Source organism: Canis lupus, chromosome 4 (assembly GCF_011100685.1).
Source record: "Canis lupus familiaris isolate Mischka breed German Shepherd chromosome 4, alternate assembly UU_Cfam_GSD_1.0, whole genome shotgun sequence".
Lineage (NCBI taxonomy): Eukaryota > Metazoa > Chordata > Mammalia > Carnivora > Canidae > Canis > Canis lupus.
This window is the reverse complement of record NC_049225.1, coordinates 16,197,972-16,215,800: the sequence shown is the minus strand read 5'-3', so window position 1 is coordinate 16,215,800 and position 17,829 is coordinate 16,197,972. Positions and strand designations below refer to the sequence as shown.

General features: G+C 37.8%; 1 long non-coding RNA gene across 2 annotated transcripts in view; it reads left to right on the top strand.

Annotated features, from left to right (window-relative positions):
* Positions 1-4,925: 4,925 nt before the first annotated feature.
* LOC119871622 overlaps positions 4,926-17,829 on the top strand; it is a 49,320-nt gene continuing 36,416 nt past the window's right edge. Inside the window, exons 1-3 of one of the 2 annotated variants that reach the window (XR_005357576.1) lie at positions 4,926-5,228; positions 5,404-5,525; positions 6,958-7,108. This is a non-coding gene — a long non-coding RNA (uncharacterized LOC119871622). Of the gene's footprint in view, positions 5,229-5,403; positions 5,526-6,957; positions 7,109-17,829 lie in introns of those variants that run through there. The other variant, XR_005357575.1, reaches the window with a different exon arrangement.

Below are 17,829 nucleotides of genomic sequence, written 5' to 3'. Positions count from 1 at the left end.
CTTCTCAAAGACAGGACTCATTCCACAGACTTGAAATCAGACCACACTGAAGCTCTGTCTGCAAAAATAATGGTTTTTCCTGACATTTTAAACAGCACAATTTAACGGCTCAATGTTGCATTTGACATTTAAAAAGTCATCCATCTCCAAGAAGCTTATTGGCAGATCATTTCAGTTCCCAGAATTAGCAAATGTAGTATGCATGTGAACTCATTCTACAAGAGCCCAAAAGACTGTTTGAAAAGGAAGCCCAGAACTGTTTCCTATCCTGAGCTGGATCTATCCCTTGTCTCAGACCCTAGCAGGCCACCTTCTTTATACTCACTCTTCTTGTCCATCAGTCTCCCCATGACAAGAAGGAAGAAAAATAATAGTCTCAGCCTAGTGAACTGTTGTGGTTAAGAAGATGGTGGTTCCAGAGGGGCACCTGGGTGACTCTGCTGGTTGAGTGTCCAACTTTTGGTTTTGGCTCAGGTTGTGATCACAGGCTCATGAGATCGAGGCCCAAGTAGGGGTCTACCCTGAGCTGAGTGTGGAGCCTGCTTAGGATTCTGTCTCTCCTCTCCCTCTGCCCCTCCCTCATGCTCACACTCACTTTCTCTCTCTCTAATTAATTAATTAATTAATTAATTAATATTTTAAAAAAGAAGATAGCTGTATTAGATAAAGTGCACACAATGGGAAAGCAGATATTCAAAAGCAAGATTGCCTCAGATGGAATTGGGGCTACTCTGTAGGTTACAGATTGTATAATCTTGGGCATATTACTTAACCCCTCTGTGACTTGGTTTTTTCATTTCTGAAATAGAGGTAGTAACAGTACCTATCTCACTGGGTTGTTAAGATGGTTAAATGGGTTAATATTTGTAAAGTTCTTAGAACAAGCTGGCAGAGAGGGGCTATATAATTGTTAGAAAATAACAAGTAACATGTATCTATTAACTTTTTCAGATAATTTGTGTACTGATTCTCACTGTATGTGACACAAGCCTAAGCCAATCAATGTATCATGTTTCTCCTGGTCTCTGTGGTTTCTATGGAAATGCCACATAGTCCCCATTAGAGCCAATATGATGATATGAGTCTACTTCAGGAGCTCCTGGCTCTTTCCTACCGAACTTGAGAGGATAGAATCTGAGAGGATATTGAGTTGGGAGCTGTTGCCACCATCTTTCACATATGGAAGAGGAATACATCAGAGAATAACAGAGTGAAGCAGATAGAGGAAATGGGTTCTGTTGACATTATTTGAGCTACTGGATTGGAGGATGTTGGAAGCCAAACTTCCCCCTAGACTCTTTATTACATGAGCCAATAATTTTTCCTCTTTTCTTTAAATTAGTTAGACTAGGTTTCTGGATGTCTTGTTTTTTGTTTTTTGTTTTTTGTTTTTTTTAATCATTTGCAACTGAGGTAAACCCAGCTGATACAATTTACAATAAATCTCAGAGCCCACAGTAGATATCATGGCCAAAAAAATTACTGCTTTACCAGCATTTAAAACGTCAAGTTCTGACATTGTAATTTTTGTCAGGTCATTCAACTTTTCCTGGTCTCAGTTTCCTCATCTGAAAAATCCAGAAAGTGAGCTAAGTAGCCTTTATGGATCCTTCTAACTCAAAAATTTTATGACCATGACTTAAATTAAGGTCTTCTTGGCAGCCTTCAAGATTGCTCTTAAATTCATTCTTTCCATTAACTACAAAGCCAAGAAGAATAATTCCAAAAGAATGATTTGTTTGTCTTTTGGCTGTTGGGCATTTTAAGGTGGAGAGTGGAAGGAAGTGGAGAGTCAACCTAGTGATGACTTAAAAGAGTTCTCAACAGCTTTGCCTTGTTTCATACAACGTAAGTGGAATTATGCACCTATGTTCATGTTGGGAAGACACAGGTTAGGTTAAAAAAAAAAAAAAAGCTTTTAAGAAAACCCTGTTAGTCCAGAAGCTCACAGAGAGTTATGGCAGTTCTCTGCAGTTAAGCAATAAAAAGTTGAGCACAGGAGAGACTGTGTAACCATCACCTTCCATGATAATCATTCTTCTTCCCAGAGCCCAACACATTCTTTGCTATCCCAGAATGATTGCTGGGCTATAGAAGCATTTGTATAAATGGGGAGGAAAATGTAAAGAACTGTGATACTCAATGCAGAATATATTTTACCAAACAAAAGGTAGCATGATAAGCCCTGCTAAGTATAGAACAGTTAGCAGCTGAACTCAAGTATCCAGAACATAAGTGGTGGGACACCTGGGTGGCTCAGTGATTGAGCATCTGCCTTATGCTCAGGTCGTGATTCCAGGGTCCTGGGATCAAGTCCCACATCAGGGTCCCCGCAGGGAGCCTACTTCTCTCTCTATACCTATGTCTCTGCCTTTCTCTCTGTGTGTTTCTCATGAATAAATAAATAAAATCTTTTTTTTTTTTAAGAGCATAATTGGTGTTTGGAAGAGGAGGAAAGAGGACCATCTCTGAGCAAATTAGGTTGAAGTCTCCTCATACAAGAACTAAAGAGCATATGCATGATTCATAAGAAAGTTCTTTAAACTATTCAACTTGATTTTATTTTATTTATTTAATTTTTTAAAAAGATTTTATTTATCTATTCATGAGAGACACAGAGAGAGAGAGAGAGAGAGAGAGAGAGAGGCAGAGACACAGGCAGAGGGAGACGCAGGCTCCATGCAGGGAGCCTGACATGGGACTCGATGCAGGGTCTCCAGGATCACGCCCTGGGCTGAAGGTGGTGCTAAACCGCTGAGCCACCTGGGCGTCCCTCAACTTAATTTTAGACAAAATTCTAGTAAGTTGCTGTCTTCATTTCCCAGGCCATCACAAATTAGCAACATTCACTTAATAAGAGAATAAGAGTTGTGGTCACAGAAAAAGTTGTGGGTGCAAGCTCTACCTCGTAAGGGAATTCATGATCATCAAAAGTTTTTCCTTAGGTAAAATACTAAACCTATCATGTATACTAATATGATTTATTTTTGGAAGATTTGATTTATTTATTCACAAGAGACAAAGAGAGACAGAGTCATAGGCAGAGGAAGAAGCAGGCTCACTGTGGGACCCGATCCTAGGATCCTGGGATCATGACCTGAGCCAAAGACAGACAATCAACCACTGAGCCACCCAGGTGCCCCAGTAATATAATTTAAATACTTAGATTTGGGCTATGGGAATGGCGTATATAATAAAGTAATAAATTTTGGTCCCTGGTTATCTCTTTCCCTGTGGAACAAATAGTTTCTTGGAATTCTCTGGAATATTTTTCCTCCATATTATCATATTTATACCACCCCTTCCACCCTGGTATTAAATATCACTCTTAAGCCACTAATTGTAGAGTTGGCTCTATTAAATGTCTTAAGAGTAGTTGTGTGGTGTGATGTGTGCGCATATGTGTGTGTGTGTGACAGAGATGGGGGACAAGGGGAAAGGGAGAGAATTTATACTGTGTGTGGCCAAAGCAAGAACTATTTACTTCTTTAAAAGAAATATCAATAATATTCATGCCAAGACAGCAACCAAAGGAAGAGGAAGCCCAGGACTGCCCATAGAAGCAAGCCAGAGAAAGTAGAGCCAAAAATAATCTGGCTGAAAAAAGCAAACATGATAGAAACAATGAAGTTGGTGAGTGTCCAATGCTGAGAATATGTAACCTTTCATTATTATCACATGTGGATTTCTTCTAAATTTTTTAAGACCCAAATTTGACCCGTATTCACATATGTGAATTGAGGACATGAGTCTAATATATAAGTTCTGACTGTTTCTTTAAGTTTACCTTTCCTAATTTTATCAGTAATTTTGAATTTATATGAGAAGATTTATGCTGCCTATGTTTGTTGGTTGAAATTTACATTTCATACTGTTCTGAGTCAATATTTTTGGTGTTGAGTCTTATAAGTCCCTAGTCTTTCTTGAGCAAATGACTATTACTGAATTGTGTGTGTGCACACGATTGAGTTAACCAGGCCTTTTGTTCCATAGCACCCTAGAGTCTCTGGTCCGTGCAAGGCTCTTCTTTCTACCATCGTACCCCTTCCTTCTTCATCACCATGCCCGATATCAGCCCTAACAGTGACACCTGATGTATTTAACATATGTATTTGAATATCCACTTACCTTTGCAAAACACATACTGTCATTTTGTATTAAAAATACATGTTTATAATTTATGTAACTGGTATTATTCTGTAAAAGTGATCGTTCCTATATATTTTTTTTTACTATATTTTTTAGTATCTAGTCACACTGCCATATGTACATCTAGTTAAGTGCTTGTAATAGTTGAGTGATATCCCTTGGTAATCATGCTATCCAAATTACTTATCTCCATTCGCCACATATGGTTCCCTAGGTAACCTCCACAACCCTCCCATTATGAATAAGGCTGGCATCATTTTCATAGATCAGTCTTCTGAAAAAAAATTTTTATCATAGACTATTTCAGAGTTCTAACACTTTTATTTCATTACCAAGGAATGCAATTGAAAGAGGTACATTGAAAGAGGTTAAACAATTTTGCACCCAAAGGAAAGAAATCATCAAGCTGCAGAAAAGTAGTTAGTAGCAAGGACAGGAGCGAGACTAGTTCTCCCAACTCTCATACTGCACGCTGGGCACACTAAACCTATACACCAGGTATATAAGATACAACGTCTTAAAATTAAGTACTTTTCATCACACACGTATTGAAAGTGGGTACTGAAATGGCTTGTTCAGATAAATTCAATATGGTATATCCTTGAAATTGTCAGTTCTGAATATATGACTATATTCCACTAAGTGACGAAAAGGATAAAATCACAAGCCATGAGGAGATGCATTGGCATTGCTGGTCTGCAGCAGGCTGCATTATGTAATGTATTTAAAACTAAAATGTTGGGAAATAACCCAAACTCTACCTCCGACCAGCTGTGTGGTTTGTTATTTTTGTTAAGAAAGCTTCCAAAGGGATGTGAGTCTGGTATCTTTGGGGGAAATATTCTGTGCTTCTGAGCTCCACTGCCAGGGAATGGCCTCATTTATCATTTTGCATCTCCTGCAGTAGGCCCTCTACAGAGCACTTGAACAGAGTCATTTTGGAATCATTGGTGGGAGGCTGGAGTGATAGAATACAAATAGCTCTAGCTCCTTGGACAGCTTGCTCTACTTCTATGAGCTTCTGTTTCCTCATCTAAAAACAAGGGAGAGTCTGGACTGTAACAGACAATGAATAAAAGGTATCATTTTTCCTTATCATTATTTTTTTAGTTAAAGCCCATGTGTTCCACTACACTTTATAACAAATCTGCTTTTTTTCTTTTATTATGACATAAAAATGAGATATACATGCCTGTATTGTCTGTATTACGCTGTGTCTTACCATCAGTGAAATAGTGTGCGTAATGTGTGTAGTTGCAGATTTACCACGAAGCTGATGAAGCCACAAAAGCTGGTTGCTGCTAGGGGTTGTGGACTCTCCTCCATGGGGAAGGGAAGGCAGACTGCGCTTAGAAACATTACTGTATGTGTTTCTGGTAAGTCACCTAAAAATATCTCTGAAGAAAGGTACTAGAGTCTCTAAATCTTCAGCAATTTGTTTGATCGGTTTTCTATTCTAAATAAATATTCCCTTTTATATTGAATTTTATATTTATAATTTTGTGTCCTTTAAAAAAAGTCCCCTCCTCCAATTAAGTTACTTTGATGCCACAAAACCTGGATTTGCCCTTGAATGTATGAATAACATTGTAATTAAACAATTTGAGAAAAGCACGTAAACATCAATTCCTCTAGAAGAGTTTTCTAGAGCAGAAGAGATCCCCTAAGTTGAATCTTTGGGCAAGTCATTCTTCTTTTGCCTGAACTTACCTTTCATAACTTAAAACATGCACATTTGGGGATCCCTGGGTGGCGCAGCGGTTTGGCGCCTGCCTTTGGCCCAGGGCGCGATCCTGGAGACCCAGGATCGAATCCCACATCGGGCTCCCGGTGCATGGAGCCTGCTTCTCCCTCTGCCTGTGTCTCTGCCTCTCTCTCTCTCTCTCTCTGTGACTATCATAAATAAATAAAAATTAAAAAATAAATAAATAAATAAATAAAACATGCACATTTGTCTGGCTCCGTAAGATGCCTTCCAATGCAGATAATCCTGATTTGATACCTGTCTCGCCATACTTCCAATATTATTTTCCGGTAAATAATATTTTAAAGAAAGTCCATAGTGAATATTTTAAAAATTTTGTCGTCAGTAGCAAGAATAATTACATCTACCCTCCAACAAGTATTTATTTTGTAAATGTGAATGAATGAATATAAATCTTAAAATAAAGAACACTCATTACAGCATGTCACTATAGAACTTATTTGCTTTATAAGGGCAGGAACATTTCTTCTGGTGGTTCTAGTTCAAAATAACCAAGATAAAACTACATGCTGATTTTCGTTTATATCATTACTCAAAATAATCCATTCTGAAAGAGGAAGAGGTATTTTTACAGTCCCAATGAGACCAACTAAACTTGTAAACCAAGTTGTTTTAGACAAAATGAAATAGATGAGACATTTATGAGAAATCAATGGTGGCTGTGCTCTTCTGAGCTTAGATAGTTGACAAGATCTGAGAAGATATTAAAAGGGAAAAAAGTCTAGTTTAATCTTTGAAAATGAGAACAAAAAATTGGAGGTTAAAGTCATCCTTTTCTAGTGATAAATTCCACAGCATTGCTTTTCATTTGGGCACAGGGGATTGGTTCTTGGAGAGCTGGAAAAACAGATCTGATGGAGTCAGGACTTTTTGAGTGAGAAGGAACCTCATGGAGTCAGTCGAATTTACATGTTTTTAATGAAAAAGCTGAGACCCAGACAGAAGTGTGACCTGCCCAAAATCAAATATGCAGATAAGACGAAACTGAGGCCAGACCCTTGTGCGCTCAAGCCTTGTTTCTTCTCACCACCCTGGGTTTGCAGGATCCCTTCTGTGCTTTCATACTTCAGTCCCCAGCTGGGAGCATATGGTACGAAACATGGATGGGAACTCTGGGTGGCGCAGCAGTTTAGTGCCTGCCTTTGGCCCAGAGTGCGATCCTGGAGACCCGAGATCAAATCCCACATCGGGATCCCGGTGCATGGAGCCTGCGTCTCCCTCTGCCTGTGTCTCTGCCTCTCTCTCTCTCTGTGTGACTATTATAAATAAATAAAAATTTAAAAAAAATTTAAAAAAAGAAACATGGAGCAATTTTTGCTCTCCTCAGTATTAAATCTTATGATAGAGTAATTAAGATAATGAGTATTGGTGCAAAGCAAGACAGAGACCTGTGGACACAGTGGGGTACCTCAAAATTAGGTTCTCACATGTATGGAATCTCGATGCACAAAAATGGTGGATTTGTAGATTAGAGAGTAGCAATGACTAGTCAATCAATAGTGCTTGAACAAATGATTATCTATATGGAAACAAACAAACAAACCTAGATCTCTACTTCGAAGTATACACACACACATATACACACATATTTCAGGTCCATGAAAAAAAAAATAAAACTAAAATGTTTAGAAGAAAAATAAGAGAATGTATTTATGACATTGTGATAGGGAAAGATTTCTTAAACAAATCACAAAATACAAACCATAAAGGAAAATATTCGTTAATTTAACCACATTCTAACAATGCATCCAGATACATAATATATTTATATGCATATTTATATGGTATATTTATTTGTGAAAATTTATTGAGCTATATCTTTAAGATTTGTGTACTCTATATATCTCTTATACTTTAATTTTTTTAAGTTTACCCAAAACAAGATACCATAATAATAGTGAAGAGGTAGACCACACTCTGGGTAAACATATTTAGAATACCTATAATCAACAAAGGATTACCCAGAATATATAAATAATTTCCTCAAATCCAGGGGAAAGGATGAATATTTAAATAGAAAAATGTGCAAAAGAGGTGAATAGACAAGCCAAAGAATAGGAATCCTAAATGGCCAATGAACTCAAAAAGATGTTTAAAAAATAATAATAAAAAAAAAATTAAAAAAAAAAAGATGTTTAACCTCACTGGTCACATGAAAATGGAAACCATAATGAGAAAACATTTTATACACACTTAATTAGCAAACTTCAATAAGTCTGCTAAGACCAAGTAAAGTATTGGTGACAACGTAGAGCACTAGAAACTTTTATACATTGCTGGTGGGAGTAAAACTTGATGAAACATTATCTAGGATGTTTTGGAAATATCTATTAAGTTACACACAAATGCCATAATCCAGCAATTCCTCTCTAAGCACATACCAAAGAAAACTCTTTTACATATTAACTGGAAGACATGTACAAAAATATTCATACAAGCATTGTTTGTAATAACAAAATAGTAAACAACTTAAAAGTCCAAACAACAAAAGAACAGATTAATAAATTATAGTATAGTCAAGCAATAGAATGCAAGCTGTGAAAAGAAATGAATTAGAGCCAAATGCATCAACATGGGTAAGTTTCATTAAAATAACATTAAATGGAAAAGAGGAATTTACAGAAGGATATTTACAGGGTGATTCTGGATCTTGGTCTGGCTTTATTTTTATTGATAGTTTACCAAAGTCCTTTGGGGAGACAGCAGGCTAGGCCATGAGTAAGTTCTAAGAAACACTGGACTAGAGACGCCTGGCTGGCTCAGTGGTTGGGCATCTGACTTCAGCTCAGGGAATGATCCTGGTCCCAGGATTGGGTCCTGAATTGGGCTCCCTGCATGGGGCCTGCTTCTCCCTCTGCCTATTTCTCTGCCTCTCTCTGTGTGTCTCTATGAATAAATAAATAAAAGAAAATCTTTTTTAGAAAAGGGAACACTGGACTCACATAATTGGGACATTGGCAGGGCATCATATGGGCCAGGTACTGGACATCAGGCAGAAATATGGTCTGTATTGGCTGCTTCTGATCTCACCTTGGTTAACCTTTAGCTGTCAGGAACAGGTCCAAATAGAACATATATACAGGGGGAACAAGTGTCCTCACCTGACATGCAGGAAGAGAAGAAATGAAAATTTATCTGCACATGACCCAAGAAAGCCAATTACAGATAAGCAGGCTCACCTAGCCATTTTTAGGTCAAAAAGATAATGTCATATATGACTCTGAATCACACTGCTCCAATGTGAACTTTAAGCATGCTGTACAGTTGTCACCTGGGGAACTTCCTTAACGATCATCCTGGGGAGTCCCTTGATCTCTTCCCTGAGTTGTACATCCTGTTTTTTGTATCCTATGTCTTCCTCTTTCTTCATTTATTCATGTATCTTGGTGGAACATAACACCCCACAACTTTCTAATAAATTATTTTTGGGAGAGAAATGTTTTGAGTGTGAAAATGTCTTGCCTTAAAAAAAAAAAGAAAAGAAAAAAGAAAATGTCTTGCCTTGACACTTCATTAATAGTTTGGCTGGATATAAAATTCTAGTTTAGAAATCATTTCCTTCAGAATTTTGAAGGAATTTTTTGATGGTCTTTTAGCTTCCAATGTTGTTGTTCCTTAATATATGAATCTTGTTCAATCCTGTGCTGAGAATTCACTAGGCTCTTTCATTTTGGAAAATCCATGCCTTTTGATTCTGAAAAGCATTCTAGAACTACTTTGACGATTCTCTCCTCTCCATTTCCTCTCCTACTGCTACTTTTTTTAATTCAGATTTTGGAAGCTCTAGCCCTTGTTCTTTTCTTGTCTCATGTTCTCTGCTGGGTTGGCAATGGGAGGGCCTTAGGATCTGAATGCTTCTTACCAGTCTTTAGCTAATCCTCTGCTTCCCCTCTCTCAACCCTCCCCTCCCACCCCTGCCGGCCCCTGCCGCCCCTCCCCCAACACTGGTGCCATTAATGTTGAGATTTTTCAGGATTGTTTGGTATAAACTTAATTGGTTCTCATCTTTTCCCAATATCAGTTTAGGATTTGGCTTTCTCAGGTTTACTGTCAATTCCCACTCATGCATCTATTTTTACGCTTCCCAAATGCTGTTGCTATGGATTCCCCTTGGCTGTGAAACAAAATACAAACTAAGCCTGGTCATAAAAAGAAGAGACCAACTAGGAAGTGTCTATTATGTGTGATTTGCAGGTAGGCTCTCACTGTTAAGTTTATGGAGACAGTCATACTCTCCTTGTCATTGTAAGTTTATGCCCTCAACTAAAAATGAGTCTATGTGTAGCTTAAGTGGGAGTTCATGAGGAACTGAAGTGATATGTGTGTCCTGAAGCCACCATCTTTACCCAGCAGTTTATATAATGATGTGACTACCATTTAATTCCTTATATTTTCATACACGTTAAGTATCACATTATTAATTAGTGAAAACTTTGAGATACTACACTAAAGTCATGAAGTTTAAAGGTACCTCTCTGTACATAGATATCTTGAAAATTCCATCTATGTTTGGACAGGACAGAATTACAGAGCTTACGACTGATGGTCCAGCCCTCTCCCCCTTACTTTCAAGAAGAACAAACAATGCAAGGAGTTACTGTGATTTGTTCATGAACATTAGCAGCAGAACTAATATTCAGTAAAATTTTCTGATAGCAGGTCAAAGTTATTTTGCTAAGTATCCAGAGACCTCAGTCTAGTGTTTTTTCACAGTAAACTAAACTGTTTTCCCAAACATTTAGTTATTATGTTTAGTGTTTTTCCTCCTGATAACATTCAAATGATTCAAATATTGCTTGAAATAGTCAACCAATAGGATATTTTTATGTGAAAAATCTATTCTTGGGACCCCTGGGTGGCGCAGCGGTTTAGCGCCTGCCTTTGACCCAGGGCGCGATCCTGGAGACCCAGGATTGAATCCCACGTCCAGCTCCCGGTGCATGGAGCCTGCTTCTCCCTCTGCCTGTGTCTCTGCCTCTCTCTCTCTCTCTCTCTGTGTGACTATCATAAATAAAAAAAATTTTAAAAAAATATTTAAAAAAAAGAAAAATCTATTCTTAAATAAAGGATAAAATGGGACAATCTTAATCAGTTTCTCATGGGGTAATCTGGACTAGCTCAGGCCTTCTTCACATTATCACTTAACTAATGACATATAGTTTGCCAAGACCTGGGTGTTTCACTTGGTTTGGGACACTAGATGTTAAGTCACACATTTTCATTGTTCCTACAGATGTCTTTAATTTTATATTCAGACTACATTTGCATTCTCATGGGTGATGTGTTGCAACACCCCCTCTGCTTTTCCACATTGCCTTGGGAACATAGCCATCTTGGGGATTCAGGAAGCACACACCCCAAAAAGGATTTAATTGTGAAAGTTCATTCCATTTAAGCAAAGTTGATTCCCTGGCTTTTCTCCTTTGCAAACTAATGTGCACAATGGCTTATAAGGTAATTATGCACTCATCTTAAGATTTCAAGAATTGAGGACTCAGTCAGATTTTTCAAAGCAAAGAAAATAATCAGATAGTTTTCATACCCCAGAGTTTTAAAATTCTGCCAAATAACTCCATAAAAATGTCTAACACACAAACACACACACACATACACACACACACTGAGCTACTGGGAAAGTATTCTGAATAAATGAATCTTCCAGAATGTTTTCATTTATTATTTTTTTCCACAGAAAAATTTAAAAATACACTTACTCACTTTTACTCCAAGAATCTGAACAGAATTTGTAAATGCCTGAACAAAAAGCAGATAAGACAAGCAGGAGAAGATTGCATTCCTCAGACACATTTTTAAACTTAACAGCCATAACACTATCTTCAAATACACCCCATTCTTTATTGATTATATTAATGGATTATATAATGGATATAATGGATTAGGTAGTTTGAGGTTAAATAGAATGCCAGAACCTGAAATCAGAATGCAAGATGATTCACAGATCCTTGATTTGTGATTTTAAGTGTGGGCATGAAGTAATATTTGGTGGGGCTTTATTATCACCTGTGCCTAATGTGGTCCAGAATTACTTGCTGTGGTGGAGCAGGGTACATGGCTGAAGAGCAGCCGCCTGCCATTTAATTCATCTGTTGCTCAAAACCATCAGACAAACAGAATGCTGTGAAACTCAGCCTCATGCTTTCTGTGAGTTCAATATCTTAGTTTCAACCCACTGTCCGTAGTCTCCATCCTTTTCCTGGGAATGAGCAATATTCCTTTCATGAGAGCCTTAAGTACATTACGAAGGAAAAACAAAACCCAGGGAGAAAACAGATTTGTATCTCCACAGACTGTGTTCTCCCCTCTCCAGATCTTCATGTAAAGAGTGTACCAGAAAGAGTGAAACCAGGAATAATAAATAATAGTTATGAAGCATTTCCCATATCCTAGACTCTTTATATAACCTGTCTTATTCAATCTCTGCATACATTAAAACGTGGAGACCATTGTTCTTCCCATCTTATACATAAGAGAATTGATGCTTCAAGAAATTAAGTAACTGTCCCAAGGTGACTTAGCTAGCAGATGGTGAGCTAGGTTCAAATCCTGACAGCCTGAATCTAGAGAAATAATACTTAACCCATGCTTGACTGAAAAAGAATCACCTCATAGCAGTTTCTAGAACAGCTTCCCCAATATCAGCACCCTACTTTTCACTAAAATAAAAGTGTTCCCTATCTCACTGCTTGGGTACCATGTTGAGACTAATTTGGATCCTCTGTAAAAGAATCATCTTGTGAAAAATAATTTTAGTGCTAAATCATAATAAAGATATGAGTATTTTTCTTTTTAAATCAACTTGATTCAAGTATACTTTTTATAAAATGTATACCATTTTCTGTGTATAGGCTGATGATTTTTGACAAGTGTATATAACCATATACCCTCACTCCAGTCCAAGATATACAATTTCCATCATCTCAAGAAACTACCTTGTGCTCTTTTGCAGTCAATTCCCCCAAGCCCCTCACAGCCAATCTCGAGGAACCATTGATACACTTTTAACCATTATATATTAATTTTGACTGCACTTGTTTCTTCAGAGAAATGGAATCATATAGTATGTACTCTTTTGTGTCTAACTTGGTTAGTTTTTGAGATCCATCCATTTCTGGCTTGCATAAATAGTTAATTTCTATCACTGAATAGTATTCTTTTGAATGAAGATATACCAAAATATTTCATACATTTACCTGTTGATCAACATTTGGGTTTACAGCTTGGACTGTCATGAATAAAGCTGGTAGGAAAATTCACATGTAAGCCTTGGAGTGGAATTTTTGGGGTCATTATGGGTGAATGCTCCAATTGTTCCACATCCTTACAAATACTTGGCATTATCAGTCTTTTAATTTTTTTTTAATTTTTTATTATTTTTTTAAAGTAGGCTCATGCCAAGTGTGGAGCCCAGTGCAGAGCTTGAACCCATGACTGAGAGATCAATGACTGAGAGATCAAGACCTGAGCTGAGATCAGAGATGAACCCTTAACTGACTGAGTGCCTCTGCCCCCAGTGTCCCTTAGTCTTGTTTTTTTTAAGATTTTTATTTATTTATTTACTTATTCATAGAGACACAGAAAGAGAGACAGAGAGAGGCAGAGACACAGGCAGAGAGAGAAGCAGGCTCCATGCAGGGAGCCCGACTCGGGACTCGATCCCGGGTCTCCAGGATCACACCCCAGGCTGCAGGTGGCACTAAACCGCTGCACCACCGGGGCTGCCCTCCCTTAGTCTTTTTAATTTTAGCCATCTTATCATTTGAGTAGTGAGATCTTGTTATTTAAATTTACATTTTTCTGATGAATAATAATAATAATAATGTTGAGCATCTTTTTTCATGTTGATTAGTCAAACATACATTTTTCTTTTTTTTTCCCTTTCAATGTATACTGCAAAAGTAGGAAAAATTGATAATTTTTTCTTTACAAATGAAAGAAAACAAAAGGAATGTTCCTCTTGCACTTTGCATCTCTCTCTGGCAAAGGTTGCCCATGATCTTTCCAGTTATAATCTGCTTTCTGAGACACTGGGATTTGCCTGAGTTCGAGCAGCAGCTGTGGCTTCCTGTGTCTGAAGCCCTGGTGCTCCAGCACAAAGTGGACACCCCCAAATATTTGAATTAAAATGAATTGAATTGATATATTCTTTAGATGGAGCAGAAGTTGCATTGGGGGTTTGACAGGAGGGGCCTCTATTTTACCAAGGTTTATTTTAAAATATCCATTCTGGTCAAAGCATTGTTTTTCATGTATTATACTATCTCATATTTCATAATTAACTATTTAATGTCCTTGCACACCATGATGACACAGACTAATAGATTATATCTACTTCAAAATAAAATCAGTTACAATTTATCAGCTTCTGTTAGGTTAAAAAAAATTCTGATTTAACTCTTTATGGTAGCTTCTATTGGGCACATGTCCCATTTCACAAATTGTTTGACCTTCTGTGAATAATGTAGGATGGACCAACAGGGAATGATTTATAGCTTATTCCACATCTAGCTTTCCTTTGGCCTTCTAACCTCCCAGATGCCCAGTGAGTTCACTAGGCTTCTGACCTCTCAACTGTAGATCCTCTTCCTATCCAGACTCCTCAACCTCAAAGCCCATGCAGAAGATGAAATTTAAGGTGACAAATTAACACAAAAATCTTAACTATTATCTATCGATAATCCTTACCAGAATAGCATTTATTTTCTATGGTAGCAATAGATCTCTTATCCCAAAGGAGTGAAGATAGAAATGCACAGGCCCTGTGATAGGACAGGATGATGAGTAGGAAAGTTTGGGACCACCTTGTTTCATGCTTCCAATGTAATGCGAATGCTCTATGATAAGCCATGTTCAAACTTTCCACATAATCCCTTGTTTTGAAAAGATAGTAATCAACCCGCTGGGAAGCTACAACCAAGCTTTGGCTTACTCCATGTGAATATTTCAAGAATCTATAAAGAAGTGTGAAGGACAAAACCCCAGAGGTATCTGGCACATCTACCAAGGTTGGCAAATCGTCACGCCATACCCCAATACTACATAGAATTTCATGCCATTTGCAATTTTGTAAACTGACTTAAAGATAAAGCCAGAGTCCATTTGAAACTGTTAAAACCTATATAGAGCTTCTGCCAAAATAAAACATAATCCATAACTAATGTTTTTTTAAATGCCTATTATTATGTCGTAAAAGCATATTCTTACACTAACAACGACAAAGTCTACAGTAAAGAATACTAGGATGAGAATCAAGAAACCTGGAGACTCTCTGCCACTCACTAACTTTGAAACTCCAGACAAACCACTTATTCTCTATGTCTGAAATTGGGATTGTAATAAATATTTCTTCCTCCTGAGAATAATAGGAAGATAAATGTCTGCAACAGTGCCTTGAGTTGCAACATAAATCTGAGGCATTATTATTTTTAGTACAGAAAGCTCAGAAATAAATACCATATTGTCCTAACATTTTTGTTATTTTAATTGGTCCAAATTATATGTTTTTTTGTGGGGTTTTTATTTGGCTCTTTGTGCAAGAGATAGACAAAAAAGAACAAAGTCATGTGAAAACAGAGAAATAAGAAGAGGAAACAAATAAGACAACTTTGATTAACATATTATGCTAAAATTACTGTGAGAAATGAAAGGCGATTCTAAATTAGATAGCTACAAGACATGAAATCCCCTTCCTGAGCTATTTCAAACCAAAGCCCTGTGAAAGAAAATGAAGCTAAACAAAGAACACATGTCATTGTAAAAATGAAGCAACGTTAAGCTCAAATAGCTATCTGGTCTCCATGATTAGAAATAAGGAAGGCATATTAGTGAAGAAGTGGATCCATAGGCAGGAAAGTTTACAGATCTCCTTAAGGGTCAGCATGGTCTCTCTTGATTCTCTTTCAGAGCAAAAGGCTAAGCACCACAAGTTTCTGGTCCTTGATCTAAATCTGAAATCTCGTGGGGCTGGGCCTGCAGGTATTTAGCCTGGGGCTAACCACTGAACCTCAACAGCCAGTTTCGTCTTCTATCACTGAGGGTAACAGCCTCCAAAAGCAAACAACATCAATTTTCAGATTTATATCTAGCTGGTGAAAACCCATGTAGCACACTATGGGATTATCAACAGCAGCTGTTGTTTATTTTCATACTTAAAAATATAAAAAGCTTCCATACTCTTGGTCTGAAAAAGGTAAACACTAAAAAGATACAAAAGTTAATGACTTATATGGATTAAAAAAAAAAAAAATGACCCTGTCCTTAACTTGCCAGGATAAGAGAGTCTCTCTCTCTTGAAACTTGAGCCCATGCACTTAGGACAAACAAAAGGAAGTTCTACTTTGAACCATGGAATTCATAGGCAGAAGGTCTCATCCCGCTTACCACAGAAGTAGTATAATTTTCTGATCACTTGTCTGAACTTTCAGTTTCTTGAAGCCTGAATCTTAGTCAACAGTCTGTCCCCCACCACTTAGCACAGTGCCAGGCACATGGAAGGTGCTTCAGAAATCTTTGTTCTCTTCTATGGCCCTTGCTAGGTCAACCTCTCTCTTAGAGAGTCTGTGGTCTGTGACCCAAATACTGAGATGGCTTCTAGCATGGCAAGATTGTGCAATCACTTGAAGTTCCAAGAGCCGTTGATAGAAAAGAGAGGAACAAATAAGTAGCCCATATTTCAGTTTCTTCTGCTTTATTTGTTTTCTGTTTCCATAACAATAATAGTTCACCTCTCATTCCGAATGATATAGAAAATCTGGTAAACAGCATTCCTGAGAGGACAAAACATGCAACTTGGAGTGGGCACTTCGTTCTTTTCTTAATTTTTTTTAAAGATTTATTTATTTATGATAGACATAGAAAGAGAGGCAGAGACACAGGAGGAGGGAGAAGCAGGCTCCATGCCAGGAGCCCGACGCAGGACTCGATCCCGGGACTCCAGGATCGCGCCCTGGGCCAAAGGCAGGCCCAAACCGCTGAGCCACCCAGGGATCCCCTTTTTCTTAATTTCTGAAGACAATCAAAGTTGATCTTTAGCTTATGTTTATTTGACAATACTATAATACTCTTACTCAAAATAATTACCTCAAATAATTTTTTTAAAGATTTTATTATTTATTTATTTTTGAGAGAGCATGCACAAGCAGCGGGGAGGGGTTGAGGAAGGGGAAGAAGCAGATTCCATGCTGGGCAAGGAGCCCCAAGGAGGCTGATCCCAGGATCCTAAGATTGTGACCCAAGCTGAAGGCAGACGCTTAGCCGACTGAGCCACCCAGGTGCCCTCAAATAATTTTCATAGTAGAGGTATTATTCATAATTCTAACACAAGACTTAAATAGTTTGGGGAGCGGCAGCCCAGGTGGCTCAGCAGTTTAGCGCCGACTTCAGCCCAGGGCCTAATCCTGGAGGCCCAGGATGGAGTCTGTCAGGCTCCCTGCCTGGAGCCTGCTTCTCCCTCTGCCTGAGTCTCTGCCTCTGTGTGTGTGTGTGTGTCTCTCATGAATAAATAAATAAAATATTAAATAATTAAATAAATAAATAATTTGGGGAAAATCTGAGTCAGTTAAAAAACATAAAAAACAAACCTATATCTGTATAGCTCAAAATAGGTCAAATATATATTAAATATGTATACATATATGATGTGGGAAACAAAGGCAGAAAGAAACAGATTAAAATTAAATCTCCTTACAACCTGCAGCCCATTGACAAGTACTTGAGATAGGAAGATCATAACATTCTTTCAGGATCTTGAGTCTTCTTTAACACACAAAAATCCTTTTGGAACTTCCCTTATCTTTTCTTCTCCCAACCCCAGAGAATGACATCAGTGCTCCTCACCATCCCAGGCAGCTGCTCTTTCTGCCCTCATGTCCTGTCCCTCTGCTTTAATAAAACCACCA